This window comes from Myotis daubentonii, chromosome 10 (genome assembly GCF_963259705.1).
Source record: "Myotis daubentonii chromosome 10, mMyoDau2.1, whole genome shotgun sequence".
NCBI lineage: Eukaryota > Metazoa > Chordata > Mammalia > Chiroptera > Vespertilionidae > Myotis > Myotis daubentonii.
Genome location: NC_081849.1, coordinates 49,741,485 through 49,760,036, shown reverse-complemented (window position 1 = coordinate 49,760,036; position 18,552 = coordinate 49,741,485). Strand labels below are relative to the sequence as shown.

The following is an 18,552-nucleotide window of genomic DNA, read 5'->3' as shown; positions in this document are numbered from 1 at the left end:
CCTTATCACTGAAGGTGCAGTCCTTATAGGGCATCAGCTTTATGTAAGGAAATAATTCCAAATTTCTTCTTTATGTGGGGCTCTGTATTAGTCTGCTTGAGCTGCTATAACAAAATAACATAGATTGATTGGCTAAAACAACAAAAATGTATTTTCTCACAGTTGGGGAGACTGGAAGTATGATAGCAGGTGTCAGTATGATCAGATTCTGGTGAGGGCTTCCTTCCTGACCTGCATGCAGGTGGCTGTTATGTCCTCTTATGGATGAAAGAGAGGTTTGGCAGGGGATGAGGCCAGTGGGTGGAGGATAGAGGGGGGAGCACTCTGGTATCTCTTCTTATAAGGGCATTAATCCCATCAAACCAAAGCTCTTTCCTCAAGACCTCATTTAACCATAAATAACTCCAAATGCCAAATCTCTGTATACCATTATATTAGGAGTTAGGGCTTAAACATATGAGTTTGGGAGGACATTCAGTCCAAAATAGGCTCAATCCTATGTCTACTGTCCCTTTGTGGGTAATAAAGCTAGACTTCTGGTCTACCAAGAGCAAGGCCCTCACCCCATGCCCTGTTGCAGCATTAGCTCCCACCCTTAGTGCTCTGGTCTCCTGTTTCAGCTACATTTCTGGAAGAGAGGAACTTCATTTGCTTTCTTTGAATCAACTGTCCAACAAGTCTAGGGTCTTTGAGGTCTTCTAGTGTTACCTTATTGCTTCAACCAGAAGTCTCACACAGCCAGCTTTTGTCTTTCATTTGTGTGACCTAAACAAGTCTGCTGAATTTCCCTTCCTTTCCTATTAAAAAGGATGATGTACACAAATAAAAGGCTCATTCATCTCATAAGTAATTCTGAGAAAGAGCAATTAGAGATAGCAATATGTTGCAAATTAAAAATGTTAAATATAGCAGAAGCAAATAGAGTTTCTCCAATAATGAATTTTAATTATGATGCATTGATATAGCACATTTTATCTGAGAACATTAAAGTGTATTATAACTATATCATAATTTCTTGAAGCGATCATGAATTTTTCTAACCCAGCAACCATAGAACAATAAGACCATTTGAAATTTGATTGCAAATGAAGTATTACTGACTCCCTTTTAAAGATTATAAGTACAATTTCTAGAATGTTATACTATTGGTGCAATGAAGGGCATTTTTATAGGACATGAGTTGAATAATTATAGTGGTTTATTCCTACAGGGTGAACAGTTTTGAGAAAAGTGAGAAGGAGTTGCATGTACAAACAATCTTGGTTAGAGGCAGTATAAACATTGGGGTTGAGGGCCCAGGAGTATCTTTATTATCTTGCTATATCCCAATTGGCTCTGGGACAGATTATACTCTCCCCTTGCCTTCCCCCTTTCCTCCAGAAATAAAGAAAAACAAGATTCATTGAAAAGATTATTTGCTATTAACTATGAGGTCAAATCTAACGTGGTTAGTACTTGGAGAAGGTGAGTGTAGAAACTGAGCTGGACTTCTTTATAATATACAAAGGCAGAGTCTGTTTGGGAGTTTACATCCATGGGAAGGTTAAGCCTTCAAATAATCATGGAATCAAACTGACTTTCCTGGTGTCCTCTAGAACCAGAATTAGTTCAAATTCAAGGCAGACCTGCCTTTGGAAGTAAGGCTCAACATTAAGGATAAATTCACAAAACTCAGTCTGGTAAAAGAGCCGCTACCAAATATTAGGACCAGCTTATTAAAGCTCTTAGGCTTGCTCCCTGCTGGTATTTAAGGCACTTGTCCCCATTCTAAATACCCAAGGATTTTATTCAGCCAATTTTAAAGCCATACCAGTTGCTAAGATATGGAAAGACTTCTTCTATACCAATTGGTAAAAAAAACACACACACAGCTGCCCTGGGTGTACAAAATGCCCTGGCTTACACAGTCCCTTTTTAGTTTCTCTGCCCCTCCAAGCCACAAGACTACACAACAAAACTGAGCTCCTGTTACAGCAGCCCCAGAGCCCTGATAGGATGGTGCTGTCCCACTGGTTAAGTGTTTTGCATGTTGGCCTAGTCTGTGCCATCAGGCCTACATTGAACCAAAGCCTCCAGGTTCCAATCTTTAGTGTTTTTAATGTATGTATCATAATAATCTGATTGTATAGGGGTTTCAGACTTTGGCTTAAAGAGTTTACTATGAGTTTTTAAAAATATATATATTTTTATTGATTTCAGAGAGGAAGGGACAGGGAGAGAGAGATAGAAACATCAATGATGAGAGAGAATCATTGATCGGCTGCCTCCTGCACGCCCCAGGAGATCAAGCCCGAAACCCAGGCATGTGCCCTGACCCGGAACCAAACCATGACCTCCTGGCTCATAGGTCAACGCTCAACCACAGAGCCATGCTGGCCAGGCCTTATTCTGACTTTGTACCTTCTGGACTATCACTGCTGCATGTTCTCAATACCAGTGGACCCTAGCAGTTTAAATTTCATGGATTAAATAAGCAAATAATGTTTTAATGTTTTTTCAAGTTGATATAATCTTATCAACTTTTTATCCTGCCAAATAAAGAATAATGATTTTTTTTAAAAAAAATAATTTTCTGCCACTATTATGCTATGTAAAAAAAGAACAGAAGGACACATATTCAGAGTAGAAGCCCCAGAAGAATTTATCCTCTGAAAAATTAATTACATTGTCTTTCCCTTTCTCATTTCGTCAAGGACTAGTGAGAAATTAATCTGCACTGTATTCCCTACTCTCATGTTTCCAAGTTTAGCCCTAATGAAGCTCAATTGTTTCATTTGCTTCACACTTGGGCTTGTATTCTAGACCCTGGGCTGCACCTGGACTCTAAGGTATAAAATAAAGAGAGTCTCAGTATTGGGTATGACCTATCCCTTCCTTCCATGTGGCTGGAGATAAATAGGAGCCCTGCAACTCCAATATTTACATCTGGTTCTTGCCAGAGGCTGTACAGAGTGTGCATAATTTTATAGCCTGAACGTTTCTCCTTTCCATGTGACACAATGGAATTGTGCATCTACTTACATGTGTATTATCAAATAATATTGGCGCTTTCCTGGTAACATGAATTGCTTTACTAACAAGATGCAAAACTGGAGCCAGGCATGGATGGATACCAGGCACCACAGTCAGTACCTATCCTATAGAAAACAGTTCTTGGCTTTGAATAAAAAGTACCCGCCCTAGCTGGTTTGCTCAGTGGACAGAGCGTCGGCCTGCGGACCGTAGGGTCTCAGGTTTGATTCCAGTCAAGGGCATCTACCTTGGTTACAGGATCCTCCCTGGCCCCGGGCCCTGGCCCAGACTCATGCAGGAGGCAACCAATCGATGTATTTCTCTCACATCAGTATTTCTCTCTGTCTTTCTCTTTCTCTAAAAATCAATGTGAAAATATCCTGGGTGAGGATTTTTTTTTTTAAAGTAGCTATAAAGACCTTTCATCGCTATCCTCAACTACATCAAAGAATAAGTGCTCTTAATGCATACTATAAAAGCATAGGAAAAAAGTTCATATGACTTTTGATAATTTTGCCAAACTATATGTGGAGAAAAGCAAAAGCTTCAGTAGCGAAACAGAAAGGCATAATTGATCACAGAATTGAGAAGCCATTACAACATGAAACAAACATCATAAGAACATAAGAAGGCTCATCTAACAATGTTTTTCTGACATCAATAAAATTAGTTGTGTTTCATCTGTGTTGTAAAATTTCTGATTTGTTTTAGCCTTGCATGTTATTCTATTATGGCATGATGATTTTCATTATGCCTCCCTAAACCCTATCAAAAGATAGTCTAGACTTTAATTATCTCTATATTTAGTCAAATAGTCAGGCTTCATCTGTTTCCAGAACAGTTAATGTATTTGGCTCATTAGTTTGAAAACACTGAGTACAATTTAGCTCACTAAAAATGCATTTGGCATTAGCTTGTGTAAGGAGCGTAAAGGTCTGCTATGTGATAATCTTATGCTTTTCCTATAACAGTGAGTCAGGAAATGATAGCTATTATTTTTGATCACTTACCATATACCAGACAACATGTTTACCTTTTATATGCATTATTCATTTAGTTATCACAACAACAAATTCTTTAAAAAAATTTGTTTTATTGATTTCAGAAAGGAAGGAAGAGGGAGAGGGAGAAAGAAACATTAGTGATGAGAGAAAATCATCAACCCGCAGCCTCCTGCATGCCCCCTACTGGGGATCAAGCCTGCAACCTGGGCATGTGCCCCAACTAGGAATTGAAGCATAGGTTAATACTCAACCACTGAGCCACACCAGCCAGGCACAACAACAAATTCTTATTCACATTGTACATATTTAGAAGCTTACCTAGAGTCACTGACCCAGGAAGTGGTAGGCCCAGGACATTCTGATTTCAAAGCCTGAAGTCCTAACAACCACTATCTTATAAGAAACTAGAGGCTCAGTGCATGAAATTCATGCACTGGAAGGGGGGGGGGTGTCCATCAGCCCAGCCTGCACCCTCTCCAATCTGGGACCCCTCGGGGGATGTCCGACTGCTGGTTTAGGCCCAATCACTGTGGACATTCCTCTCACAATCCTGGATTGCTGGCTCCCAACCACTCACCTGCTTGCCTTCCTGATTGCCCCTAACTGCTTCTGCCTGCCAGCCTGATCACCCCCTAACCACTCCCCTACCAGCCTGATTGATGTCTAACCATTCCCCTGCCGGCCCAATCGCCCACAACTGCCCTCCCTTGCCGGCCATCTTGTGGCTGTGAGCGCTGCCATCTTTGAGGGTGTGGCAGTCAATTAGCATATTCCCTCCTTATTGGCTGTGGGCACCGCCATCTTTGCAATGGCAGAGGGTCAATTAGCATGTTCCCTCTTTATTAGATAGGATACTTGATTCCATACACTCATTATGCTGATGTTTGCACAGACCACATGCAGTTATGCCTACAAAGAGACGGAACCTAGTGCTACAACCTTGACATGAGGCTACTTTGAATGTAAAGGTGGCATTAATTTTAATTTATTTCTCCAGGAGGGTTATTCCCCTGCTCCACATCCTTGAATAGATTTCCATTGCTCTTGGATAAAAATTTCCAAAGTCTGTGAGTTCCTAAACACTAGGACTGTCCTTCACTCTAGGCTCCCTCACTTATTTGGTTCGACCACTCAGGTCTTTTTTTTTTCTCATCTAAGTTTTATGGTTTTTTACAAAATGTATCTTTATTGTTGAAGGTATTACAGATGTCCCCCTTTTTTTCCCTCCATTGACCCCCTCCTCCCCGCAACCCACCACCCAGGCCTTCACCACACTATTGTCTGTGTCCATGGGTTATGTATATATGCCTATTAGTCCTTTGGTTAATCTCTCCCCCACTCCTGACTTCTCTTTGAGAATTTTCAGTCTGTTCCATGCTTCTATGTCTTTGTATCTATTAGATTTCACATATGAGTGAGGTCTATAAGCTTTGTACTTTTTTCATACCTATTAAACATTAAGTATATAGAAATAAGTGGGTTGATAAGTGAAGGACAGGGAGAAATGCCCTGTTCAAAATCTACTTCACATTACATGCTGTGCCATTGAAAATTAGCTTTTTTAATTACATAGATAATTCATGCTCATTATAGAAATTTTAGAACACTGAAAATATAAACAAATCTTTCAAATCCCAACAATTTCAAGAAAATCTTAGGTAACATATGGTGTATTTCCATTCACTTTTTTGCTGCATATCTTTTAAACATAATTGCTATAAATTTGTATAATACAAGATTGATTCTAGTTTTCAAACATCTTTTATGATTTATAAAATGAAATATGCTTTCAGTTATAAAATACTTTGGGGAAAAATAGATAAAATAAAGCAAAAAATTACTATTACTCCATACGTCACTACCCACAGATAACTCTGCTACTCTTGTGGCATTATGTTCTTCCAATCGTTTTCTAGGATATTTTCTTCAGTTTTTATACCCTAGTGTATATATATATATATATATATATATATATATATATATATATATTATCAGAGATAACACAAATATATTCACCAATCCCAGAATGTTGAAGAATAATTTCTGAAGGCTAATAATTTGCTGCCTATTTTATTGCTGCCTAGTCTACCCGCAGGGCTCAACAGAAAAAGCACTGCAGCACCAAGCATTGAATTTTCTTTATTGATTTGAGAGAGAGAGAGAGGGAGAACAAGCATTGAATTTTAAAAGCCCCTTTACTAATCTCATGAGTGGGCTAATACACAAGATCAGATTGTCAAACCAGACTCACTAGAAGGGTGCGCAACCATTAATGAGCTTTAGTAATAATTTCAGAATGTGGGCGATCAAGAGGCACAGAGTGGACAGAGGTCTGGGACATCAAAGGCAGCTCCATGGACCCTTCTCTCCACATCAGACATGTACTCTCTGACTCAGCATAATAGAGGAGATTTCAGATGAGATTCAGCAGCTTCACCTCGCACAACTGGAGGAGTGCTTAAATTACGAAATGTCTCCATTTTATACTCCAGAGAGTTATGTAGCTTAGGTGATATTCTTTAGGGCATCATGGGTCATAGATCTATAGATTCTGGGTTTACTCCTAAGTAATCCTTAGCAAGGACATTCTACTAAGACATGGAGTAGATAAGAATCTTTCCTTTTAGCAAATATTATGAGTCTATTTATCTGGAGTTCAGGTTGATAAAAAGAGACTAGACTGAACTAACCTCCTTTTTTCTTTCCCCTGGGAGAATTTCTCCCGACACTCCCAAAGAAGGTAAATGGACTCCGACCAGCTTTTGTAGCTCTTTCCTTCTCAGTGAGCAACAAGGAAATAAGAGAAACAGTCCTCGTCATTTTGCTTCTCATTCTCCTGCTCCCAATTCCTGATTTATAGTGGATGCGGAGATTCTGTTCCTTGGTACCTTTTTCTCACCTTTATTTTCAAACACTTTTTAGCCATTTTCTCCCCAAATGTTGCCTCTACTCTGTTCTCTCTTTCCTATCCCAACTATACTTCAATAAAAGTATATTAGAAACTCCTAGAAGATAACATAGGAAAAAACCTAGGTAACCTTGGGTATAGTGATGACTTTTTAGATACAACATTGAAGGTACAACACAAGAAAGAAATAATTGATAAACTAGATATCATCAGTTTAAAACTCTGCTCTATGAGAGATGCTGAAAATAAAATAAAAAGACCAGCCATGGACAGGGAGAAAATATTTGCAAAGCACATATCTGATAAAGGACTGTTTATCTGATAAAGGACTGTTTATATACAAAGAACGTTTAAAACTCAACTGTAAGAAAGCAAACAACCTGACTAAAAAATGAGCAAAATATCTGAACAGAAACCTCACCAAAGAAGTTTTACAAATGTTTATAGCAGCTTTATTTATAATTGTGAAAACTTCGAAGCAACTAAGATGTCCTTCAGTAGGTAATCATGTAAATAAAGTTTCCCAATTAGTAACATCTTGCATTAGTGTGGTACATTTGTTACAATTGATGGATCAATATACATTACCACTAACTGAAGTTCATAGTTCATATTAGGGTTCACTCTTTGTGTTTTCTGTTTTATGAATTTTGGCAAATGCATACTGTCATGTATCCATCATTACAGTAGCATACAGAAGAGTTTTCCTGCCCTAAAGCTCCCCGCACCAGACCTATTCATCCCTCCTTGCCATCCCCGAGCCGCTGGCAATCACCGATTTTTTTTTTTTTTTTACTGTCTCTATATTTTTGCATTTTCCAAGATATATTTCAGACTTGCTTCTTTCATTTTAGCAATATGCATTTGAGGTTCTTCCATGTCTTTTTATGGCCAAATAACTCATTTGTTCTTAATGCTGAAAAAGATTCCATTGCATGGAAGTACCAGTTTGTTTAGCTGCTCATCTAGTGAAGGACAGTGTGTTTGCTTCCAAGTTTTGGAACGCTCCACCTCCTCACCAGCAGTAGTGTAGCTAGCACTTTGGATTTTGGCCGTTCTAATAGGTGTGTAATAGTATCTCATTGTTGTTTTAATTTGCATCTCCTGATGACATATGATGTTGAGCATCGTTTTACATGCTTATTTGCCATCTGTATCTCTTCATTGGTAAGGTTTCCTGTTTGGATTTTTTGCCCACTTTTTAATTGTGATCTTTGCTTTCCTATAGTTGAGTTTTAAGAGTTTGTCCATTGAGTTGTTAATGATTATTATAGTCTCTATTTCTAAAAGTTATATTTCATTCTTTTAAAAATCTGCTATGCTATTTTTTATAGTTACTTATTTTCTGCAGGTGCTTGCAAGATTTTCCTTTATTTAAACTTATCAACTATAAATGTTTGTAAAATATTTGTTGATAATGCTCATCTATTGCCATGTGGCTCAGTTTCTGTTATTTTTCCATTATTTCTCACACCTAGTACCTTGTTTTCTTATATGTTTTATGATTTCAGACTGTAGGCTGCATATTGTCCTTGAAACATTATATGGTGAGAATCTCTGAGGCCTTGAAAGAAGGTACTTTATTTCAGAAGGCATTTTTATTTATATTTCAGTCAGGAGCCTGGAGGCATGACTAGTCTAAGACCATTTAGATGAAAATTCGACTAAAATCATGGTTTGATATTTTATGAACTACTGAGATGCTGTGAATGCAGACTGCCAATTCTCACAAGCACCAGTTTATAAACAGCTTCTAATCGGAAAATTGTATTTCCCCTCTGCTCTGCCCAGCACCAATGCAGACACCTGGGGTTCTTTTGGGTGGTGGTGGGAAATGAACGAGCTTACCTCTTGTCCTCTCTCACACAGTGCTGCTGCGGTCCTTTGGGATCTCAGTTAGTGGGGAGAGGAATCCTATCTGATTCTCCCCACGGAGCCTGCACTGGGGACTTGATGTCAAAATCAAAGTCCAACTTTGCAGAAATTGGCAAAGGCCCTGAAGGGAGCAGCACTGAGTCCCTGGGCTCCCTTGTTCCTCCTAGGCCTAATAATCCTTCATCTCTTGTCAGCTCTTTGCTGCCTTTATTTACATCTGCATATCTTCTTTATCATCTTACATCTCAAATTATTTTACTTTTATTATTTGATCCAGAATTTTTAGTTGCAGGAGGTTTTTATACTTGATATAGAATACCTAGCTTAGTGAAGGATTGGTCCCGATACGCTGGTCTGCCTTAGTCCCAGAAATGGATGACTTCCTCGTGTCTTCTAGATGCTCTGTGTTCTGGGATAGTCTCTTGCTATATTTGTCTTGAAATCTAATCATGCTAGGCCAAATTCTAAATGTCACTACCTCCAAAAAAATCTTCCCTCTTTGGCCTAGCCTTTTATTTTGTTCTAATACTCATAGCATCTCACATGTCAGATTGTACCCTGAGATTGATTTGAAGTTTTATAGGACAAAAGTGGTTGTTTATTGGTAATTTCAAATAAGTCAACCTAAAACCTAGTTGCATAAAATTAGCATGTACCCAATATTCACCTAAAGGAGTGAATAAACATTTTGACAAAAATAAGCAATATTGTCCAACCATGAAAGAAGTTGTGCCTAATACTTTCAGAGTAAGGAGACTTAAATTTTCATCCCTCTAAATGTCTGAAGAATTGTCAGTGTGTATATAAATATATATATTTACACAGTAACTGAAATTGCCCGAGGAAATCAGAAATCATCTTGGCTAGAATTCAGAAAAGAATAAGGAGAGTGAAAGGAGCAGAGTTACCAAAGTTTGCAGCTCATATTCATATCGGAAAGCAGGATGGGAACCGAAAACCTACATATATCTGATTCTACTTTGAACTAACTGAATGTGAGGGACCCTTTAAGAACCAAGTGTAGTTATTGCCAAAATAGTATTGAAAACATCATGGGGCAATTGCAAAATAAACTCAGGAACGGCAATTTAACGTAAAAATAAAAAGAAACTCATTGAACAGCTCTCTTGGCATTCCACTTCTTGTTGCTAAAAATCTACTTTCAAAAGCCAGATGAGCCAGATTGTCCATTAACATCCATCACATTTGCTAGATAATTGCCAACTCCCCATCTTTCGCTGTGTGAATGCCGCATAATGTGAAAGCAAGGACAGTGTCTCTTGATGCCTAACATACCCTTTCCACATTAAAGCCATCTTCCCTGCCATGTCCCTGCTGTTGGAGAACTGCTTTACCTTACATAAGCATGGAACTGGGCCATTCGTCAGGACTTTTCAGGTGCCATAAAAGCAGTGCCTCTGCTTTCCCTTCTCATGTAACAAAGGACAGAGTTCACAGATAAATATGAATGGGTCTCTGCCAAGATGTCCTTAGAAGCACCTGTAATAAAGACTCTGACCTGGAAGGCACGACCCACCTCCCTTTGCTGAACTGGCTACCTCCGCTGAGAGACTGGGGCTTTTATCACCAGGGAACAGAGAACGTACTTTGAGCTCAGTGCCACTCTTCTGCAACCCTCCCTCTGAAAATGAGTACATTTTGTATCACCTGCAGGGCAAGAATTTATTAAACAGTAACCAAAACAGACGATTACATCTCTGATACTTTGTTCAATGAACTGATATATATCCAGCTATCAAATCAGAAACCTTGCCTGTTTAACAGGACAATTCTTAAAAATAATTACGGTGATGTTTTTATATTTGTGTGATACTGTGGTTACGTCACTTTTAATTTGCTCCGGATGGTACCATTGGTGGAGAAACTCCTGAACCCTTCAATTTCAAACTAAAAGACCTTTCAGATGTATAGTCAATGGCCATCCTCGGATACTTACAGTGTTATATAAGCTTTTAGAGCACGTTTCCTGGAAAATAAAGTAAAAACCCAAATCACTGAATCAAAGGTCCAAGTTTGATTTGCAAATTACTACTACTGAGGTACATAATACTGAGCAAGCTTTTAACTGATTCGTTAACCTTATTTCCCTTCTTATAAAATGAAAATGTGACTATGCCCTTCCTGCTTTATTACGATGCAGTGTGGCAGGCATCCATAAGGTATAACTGTTGATAATTTGTCTTATAGGAAGTTAAAAATGTAATGAGAACAAGGGATCCTTTGGGAGTGATCGGTGTTATACATCACTTAATAGCAGGTTGGTTTCATTGCCCAGATTACTTTCTTTTGCTGTTCTGCTACTACATTATTCAGACTGTTAAGGGAAGATGGTGCGTCCTGTGGACAGAATTATGAATGGCCTATTCTGTAATGCAAGTGAGAGCTCTGTCCTCTGATTGCAGCATTATAACCTCCCATTCTAGCATGCACGGTAAATCACCCAGCAGACTGAAGACAGGACTGGATCCTCAAGTAATCTGTGAATAGTGACACTCTCCATGGCAAGGTTACACCACTCTGTCCTCGGTGTGATGGGGAGGGGGTGTCACTGGCACGCATGGCACTACATTTCCATGACACAGATATAATGACCAATAAAAGAAGATCTATTTCCATTCTGTGGAGCAGCTTCTAAATAGGGGCACAATGAGGAAGACACACATCAAACAAAAGAGCAGACTGAGAAGCACAAACTAATACTAAACTAATAAAATCTTACTCTTGTATGGCTTTTTTTTGGGGGGGGGGTAAAAAATAATAACCACTACAACAAAACAGAGCTTTCTCATGAATGATTATATTCGATGTTCACAGCCATTTCATGGGGTAGGTAGGCAAGTTACCTTTATTGACATTTTTACAGGTATTTAGAGGGGTTAAGTGAGTTGCCCAAGCTCACAGAAATTTTCCAATTCCCACTATAATTCTTTGCAATATTTCCGATTATGCAAAAAGCAGAAAACAACATTCCACTGATTATGCTGCTTTATTAAGTTTTTTGTCTTAACTTCTCAAATAGACTTTATGTTATGACTAGGTGAAGGTAATGTGAAGTGAAAGGAGACAAGAAGAAAACATAAAAATAGTGTTCTTCAAGTTGCATAAAATTGCAATGTATTATGTTCACCCATTTCGTTCTAGAATAGCCACCATCTAAGATGAGTGTGTGGCATCCACTAGACATTTTTCTGTAATTAAGATTAATTTGATTTCAACAATTTTACTGTAACCTTTGTGTAGGCACCATAAGATGCTTTGAAATAAAAAGTGCTATTGGTTGTTTTTAATGATTTCCCAATAATCTGGATTCCTAACATCGCATTGTCAGAGGTCCTTCCGCATGTCACATATGCTGCTTTCCATGCCACTCCCACCAAATACATAAATATAGGCACACATGTGGTAAGAATTTATACTTGGTCAGATCATTTTCTTTTACAAAAATGATCTCTTTCGCCCCAGCCTGTTTGGCTCAATGGATAGAGCATCGGCCTGTGGACTGAAGGGTCCCAGGTTCGATTCCGGCCAAGGGCACGTGCCTGTGTTGCGGGCTCGATCCCCAGTGTGGGGCGTGCAGGAGGCAGCCAATCAATGATTCTTTCTCATCATTGATATTTCTATCTCTCTCTCCCTCTTCCTTCCTCTCCAAAATCAATAAAAAATATATATATATTTTTAAAAATGATCTTTTTCATTACCTTTGGAAAATTTGTTGTTGTTTTTTTGACAGAGAAAGATCTCTTTAATTAGGGGCCTGAACACTTTGGGAAACAATGGTTTGAAAGTGTTGAAAAGAAGAAAACTCAATGAATAAAGATAATACAATTCATAACCCTAGGAATCCTAAAACTAGAGTAGAAGAGTGGGGGTATGACAGGTTTTGTTTTTGTTTTTATCAGTCTTTGCTCTTTCCACACCTGTCACAGGATAGGTGCTTGGTAATTATTTACTGATGCTTGGTTAGATGAATGGGTAAATTAAAAGTAACAACACTCCAGGTGTAAACTTCTTTTAGAAACTGCATCTTAAATTTATTTTGCACTTTTGAGCCTCAAACTTGGCCTTGTGGGCAAATCTTGGGCAAAATCATTAAAAGTGACATTCTTTTTCACTTCACCTCTAATTCACTTTCCTGACTCTTTGACTCACACAAAAGCACTAAAGAAGATGGTAAAATTTATTAATTACAGTGCAATTTTATGTAACGGCATTATGACATATAGAGGGCAGACATATATAGGGCAGGTTATATATATGACATATATAATCAATACTCCTCAAAAATTATGAAACTAATGCTCAGAGAAAACAGTGCACCCAGGAATGTGGTCTAAGTAATCTGATACACATCCTATATCTTTCCTATCAGAAACTTCTCTGCTACTGCATAGTCCTAGAAAACAGCTATCAGCTACCTATCAACTAATCCGCTAGTAGTTATATGATAACTAATGATCGGTGTTCATATTTAATGCTTCAAAGACACACTTAAAAATCTGGAGAATGGTAAGGTAAAAAAAAAAAAATCAAGATCCAAAAGAATGAAATGATAAAGGTCAGAGGACAAATTAGAGAGATTGACATCTTGGCCAAGGAACCCCTCCCAATGCTTCTCTTAAGTCACATCCTCAAGAGTACTTCGTTGATTAATTTCTTTACTCCTGCATGTAAGAACGATGGAGACAAACACAAAACAAGACAAAATGTTATTTATTTGTTAATGTCACATGCAACTTCTAATCCTGACCCTACACAGATATCCTTTCCACGTTCTCAATAACAAACTTCATTTGAGAGCATCTTAATACACCAGGATTAAATTTCTTCAGTTAATTTGTTTGCTCATTTGTAAGTGTATTCTAATTTGAATTAAGTTTTTGCCTCAAAAACATGATCTATTCCAAATTTCAATATTTTCTGTGTGTGTGTGTGTTTTTTTTTTTTTTTTAGTATGGTCCATAAAGGCCACTGAAAAAAAGGTTTGAACTTATTTTTGTTTATTTTGCTTCTTGCCTACTAGCCCTTCAACTTTTCTTTACCTCACGGCAAGGCCACCCTGACGTTAATTTCAATTTGGATTATAAAATCCTCAGGCAACACTAGATATTGTACTAGTTAAGAATTCATGTTTATATTTATTTAGTGCAGAAGTTGTCTGCACACACACACAAAAAGGAAAGGGGTAATACAAAATTGGCAAAGATTTGAAAAGTGTGCTTTGACCAGTAATATGAGATGCTTACAAATAATTTTCTAGGTTTACATTCATATACTACAAGTAAGATTTTTAATATTTTAAGAGCCGTATCTTAATATAATTGGTGTTCTTTGTAGCCCAATGTGTTTTTGCTTTATGCATTTAAATATATTTTTCTGATTTGGTGTCTGTCTCATTCTGCTAAAGATTTCATGGCACAAAATAGATTAATAACTCTTGCTCCACATACTGGGGTACTATAGCTCAAATAGAAGAAAATATATTCAAAACACACATTTACCGAAATTTAGTAACATAGACACAAAAGGTCCTGTTTGTTGTGGTGGTGAAGTAAAATTAAAATAGATGGAGAAGTCCTAGCCAGTGTGACTCAGTTGGCTGGGCATTGTCCTGAGCATGTCAAGATTGTTCAGGTTGAGGGCTTGACCCCTCAGCCCCAAAGCCTACACCATCTAGGTCCAAGGGGACCCATGGAGACTCACTAAAACTTGAAATCTCAGTTCCAAATTACCAGAAGAGAGGATCCGAGTGTCTCAGCTTTGGTCAGGTGTCAGCTCTGGTCATCTTAGCAATGGTAAAAATAGAGGGGTCAGCTATAACAAACAAAGCAGCAGAAACTACTACTGTGAACAGAGAATGAAAGGAATCCAAAGGAGTGTCATAGGCTAGGCAGGAGCCCTAATAGGTGTCCATCACATATTTTCAGGATAAATATGTTTTGGGCAAAAGAGATACAAGAAAAGAATTCCAGCCAGAGGAAAGAACTGAAGCAAAGCCAGCAAGTGTGGGTCCTATCTGGATACATCCTATATAATAAAGAGCTAATATGCAAATGGTTGTCACACCCTTGCGCCCTCGAGCCCTCACGCCCTCGCACCGGGGCCAGGGAACCTGAGGCTGGGCCAGGAGACCTGAGGCTACGTCCCCTACCCTGGTGCCGGGGCTGGGGGGCCTGAGGCCGCACTCCCTCATCCAGGTGCCAGAGCTGGGGGACCTGAGGCCGGGCCAGGGGACCTGAGGCTGCGCCCCCCACCCAGGCACCAGGCCAGGAGATCTAAGGCTGCACCTCTTTCCCAGTGGGGCTTGATGGGAGACCTGAGGCTGTACCCCCTGCCCTGTGGGGCTTGATGGGGGTGGGGCCTTCTCAGTCTGAGTCTCGCATGATTTCGAGGCAGGTGCAGGTGGGAGGGGACTTGACTCTGGGTCCCGTGACGCACCACAGACACTGACAGGAGGGAGATTTTCATATACATTTTACTAATTTTCTTTCATCTCGGACACTTCTATTATAGAGAAAGAGCAAATAGCAATATTAAAATGTTTCCTCTAATTAATTCCCTTTTAATGTGTACGAATTTCTTGCACCAGGCCACTAATATATTACATATATATATATATATATATATATATATATATATATATATACTTATATATATCTATATCTATCTATCTATCTATATCTATCTATCTATCTATCTATCTATCTATATCTTATCTAATAATAGAGAAACATGGTAATTAACCGTAACTTCGCTACCCTCCCCATTGGCTAATCAGCGAGATATGCAAATTAACTGCCAACCAAGATGGCGGCCGGCAGCCAGGCAGCTGAAGCGAACAGGAGGCTTGCTTGCTCCAGTGATGGAGGAAGCCAAGGTTCCCCGCCTGCTGCTGTCGGCCTCTGAGCTGCACTCTAAGAAACAATGTTGCAATTATAGAAGCTAAACAAACCCCAGAAACCTGCTTTCAGCCATCCGGGCCTTAGAGCTGGAGTTGCAACAGAATTTCAATTATAGAAGCCAAACAAACCCAGTTACTTGCTTTCAGCAGCTGAGGTCTCAGAGCTGGAGCCGAGCCTCAGAGCTAAAGCTGGCTCTCAGCTCCAGTGACAGCAATAGAAGGTAAATAAATCCCAGAATAAAAAAAAAAGAAAAAAAGGAGATGTTGGGAGCTTCAGTCACTCTCCAGCCTGAAAATGGCCCTCAGCCCTTCACCCAGACTGGCCAGGCACCCCAGTGTGGACCCCCACCTTGAAGAGGGTGTGACCAGCTGTAAACAGCCATCATCCCCTCACCCAGGCTGGCCAGGCACCCAAGCGGGACCCCCACAATGATTTGGGACACTCTTCAGGGCAAACCATCCAGCCCCACCCGTGCACCAGGCCTCTATCCTATATAGTAACAAGGTAATATGCAAACTGACCCTAACAGCAGAAGGACTGGGAATGACTGGTCACTATGACACACACTGACCACCAGGGGGCAGATGCTCAATGCAGGAGCTGCCCCCTGGTGGTCAGGGCACTCTCACATGGGAGGAGCTCTGCTCAGCCACAAGCCAGGCTGATGGCTGCCAGTACAGCGGTGGTGGTGGGAGCCTCTCCTGCCTCCTCAGCAGCGCTAAGGATGTCCGACTGCAGCTTAGGTCTGCTCCCCGCTGGCAAGTGGACATCCCCCGAGGGCTGCCGGGCTGCCAGAGGGATGTCTGGTTGCCATCTTAGGCCCAATCCCCTGGGGAGCGGGCCTAAGCCAGCAGGTGGTGATCCCCTGAGGGGTCCCAGACTGTGAGAAGGCACAGGCCGGGCTGAGGGGCCTCCCCCCTGAGTGCACAAATTTTTGTCCACCGGGCCTCTAGTGTGTGTATACAAACACACACACACACACACACACACACACACACACACACATATGATTTCATTTAGCTTGCAGGGCAAGGGTGAGGGAGTGCAATGCACAATAAGATTGGATGCAGAGATTCTATGACCTTTAGATCAAATCCCACTCTTCATCTTTGCCCCCTGGTTGAAGCAGCCAGGGTTCTGTTTGTCCTTTTCTGATGTGTTCTGAACTGGTGGATTGCTTCTTAGAGGATTTGAAAACCAACCAGTTCAGACCTGTCTGCAAAAGCTTAGGGAGGTAAAGTAGTCGAAGGTTTATATGAGCACCCAATCTGTCTCCTACTTAAGATTGTACAGGAGAACAATTAATATCCTAAATCCTAAATTTACCTAGTTTCATAATTATTTTTCCAAGTGGAGTTCTACCCAAGCTTATACTTAAGAAGTGTGGATGAAAAAAGGCCACATGCTAACCCGACTAACTCAGGGAAGACCTGTGTGATGGCCTTGCAACCTCAAGAGACCTAAGTAACCACAAAAGATGGTCTGAAATGAAAGCCTTTTAATTAAAAAGGCAGTTTATAGTGGGTAGTGATGTCCTAGGCCAGTATCTTCCCTGACAAAGATCAACTTCGGTCTTTACTGAGCCTATTGTCTTTTTGCATCTAAGATAACATACCTGTGGAATGTCAAGGTAACTTGTAACTTCCCTTTTCCGGACCCCTTCGGTCCCTCGGAGCACAACAAAGGGCGCCAGGGCGCAGGCCACAGATTCCCTCATTGCTATTGTTATCGTGTTAATTGTTGACTGTTAACTATCCTGTACCCACCTGTGTAAAGGAAACATGTGTATCATTTTACTTTTTATCCAATCCCAGAGGTTTCCCCGCTTTGCCTTCTCCTGTCTCCCTAATCTATCACCAATGGATTTCATGTGACCCACTTACGTACGTCTCCTCCTTAGATTGTAATGTATAAAACAAGCTGGAAACTGCCATTCTCAGAGCACTATTGCAATACCTTGAGATTCTGCTTCCAGGCAATTGTCAATAGTTTGGCTCAAATAAACTCACAAAAGTTCTTTACAGGTTTGAATGCTGTTGTTGCTTTTTTAGGGTTTTGTTTTTGTTTTTGTTTTTTTACGTGAACAGAAGCACGTAAAGTATTTGTGAGAGAAAAGGTGACTTTTTTTTAGTGTCCCGTATAATATCAAATCCTAAATGCCATTGCTTGACAGAGATATTATTTTATAAGAGGACAGAAAAATTGCCTGGAAAAATATCAGGGTAAAAATATATCAAGATTCTTTGACAAAACAAATAAAAATGGATAAATATCTCAAGGTAATTATTTGAAAAGATGAAAAGACACTAATAAACAATATTAGGAATAAAATAGATGTTTCAAAGATTAAAAAGACAGTAAGTAGGCATTATGAATAACTTTATGGAATGCATTTGAAAACTTAGATGAAATGGATAAACCTCTAGAAAAAAATATGACTTACCAAATTTAGTTAGGGAGAAATGGGAAATATAAAGTCATATCACCATAAAGGAAATTGAATCAGAAGTTTAAAATCTTCCTACGGAAAAGCAAAGTCCAGAATACTATTTCCAGCAAATAGTCAGGGAAGAAGTAAGTCTGCAAACATAGAAGAAAAAATAATGTCAATTTTATACAACCTATCTTGGTGTATAGAAGAATAGCCCTAACTCACTCCATTAGGTGAGTATGACTTTGATACAAAATCCCATGTAGCATGAGAACAAAATCATAGATCAATCTGGCTCATGATCACAAATACAAAAGTTAGAATATTAACAACTGCAATCCAGAAGTGTGTGCGTGTGTGTTATGATATGCATCAATTGGTTGATCCCAGGAGTGCAAGTTT

General features: G+C 39.5%; 1 long non-coding RNA gene across 1 annotated transcript in view; it reads right to left on the bottom strand.

Moving 5' to 3' along the window:
- Positions 1-18,341, bottom strand: part of LOC132211492 (uncharacterized) — a 33,751-nt gene extending 15,410 nt beyond the window's left edge. The window contains exons 1-2 of the long non-coding RNA XR_009447457.1: positions 18,163-18,341; positions 17,335-17,485 (exon numbers count right to left, since the gene is read on the bottom strand). This is a non-coding gene — a long non-coding RNA (uncharacterized LOC132211492). The remainder of the gene's footprint in view (positions 1-17,334; positions 17,486-18,162) is intronic.
- Between the last annotated feature and the right edge of the window lie 211 nt (positions 18,342-18,552).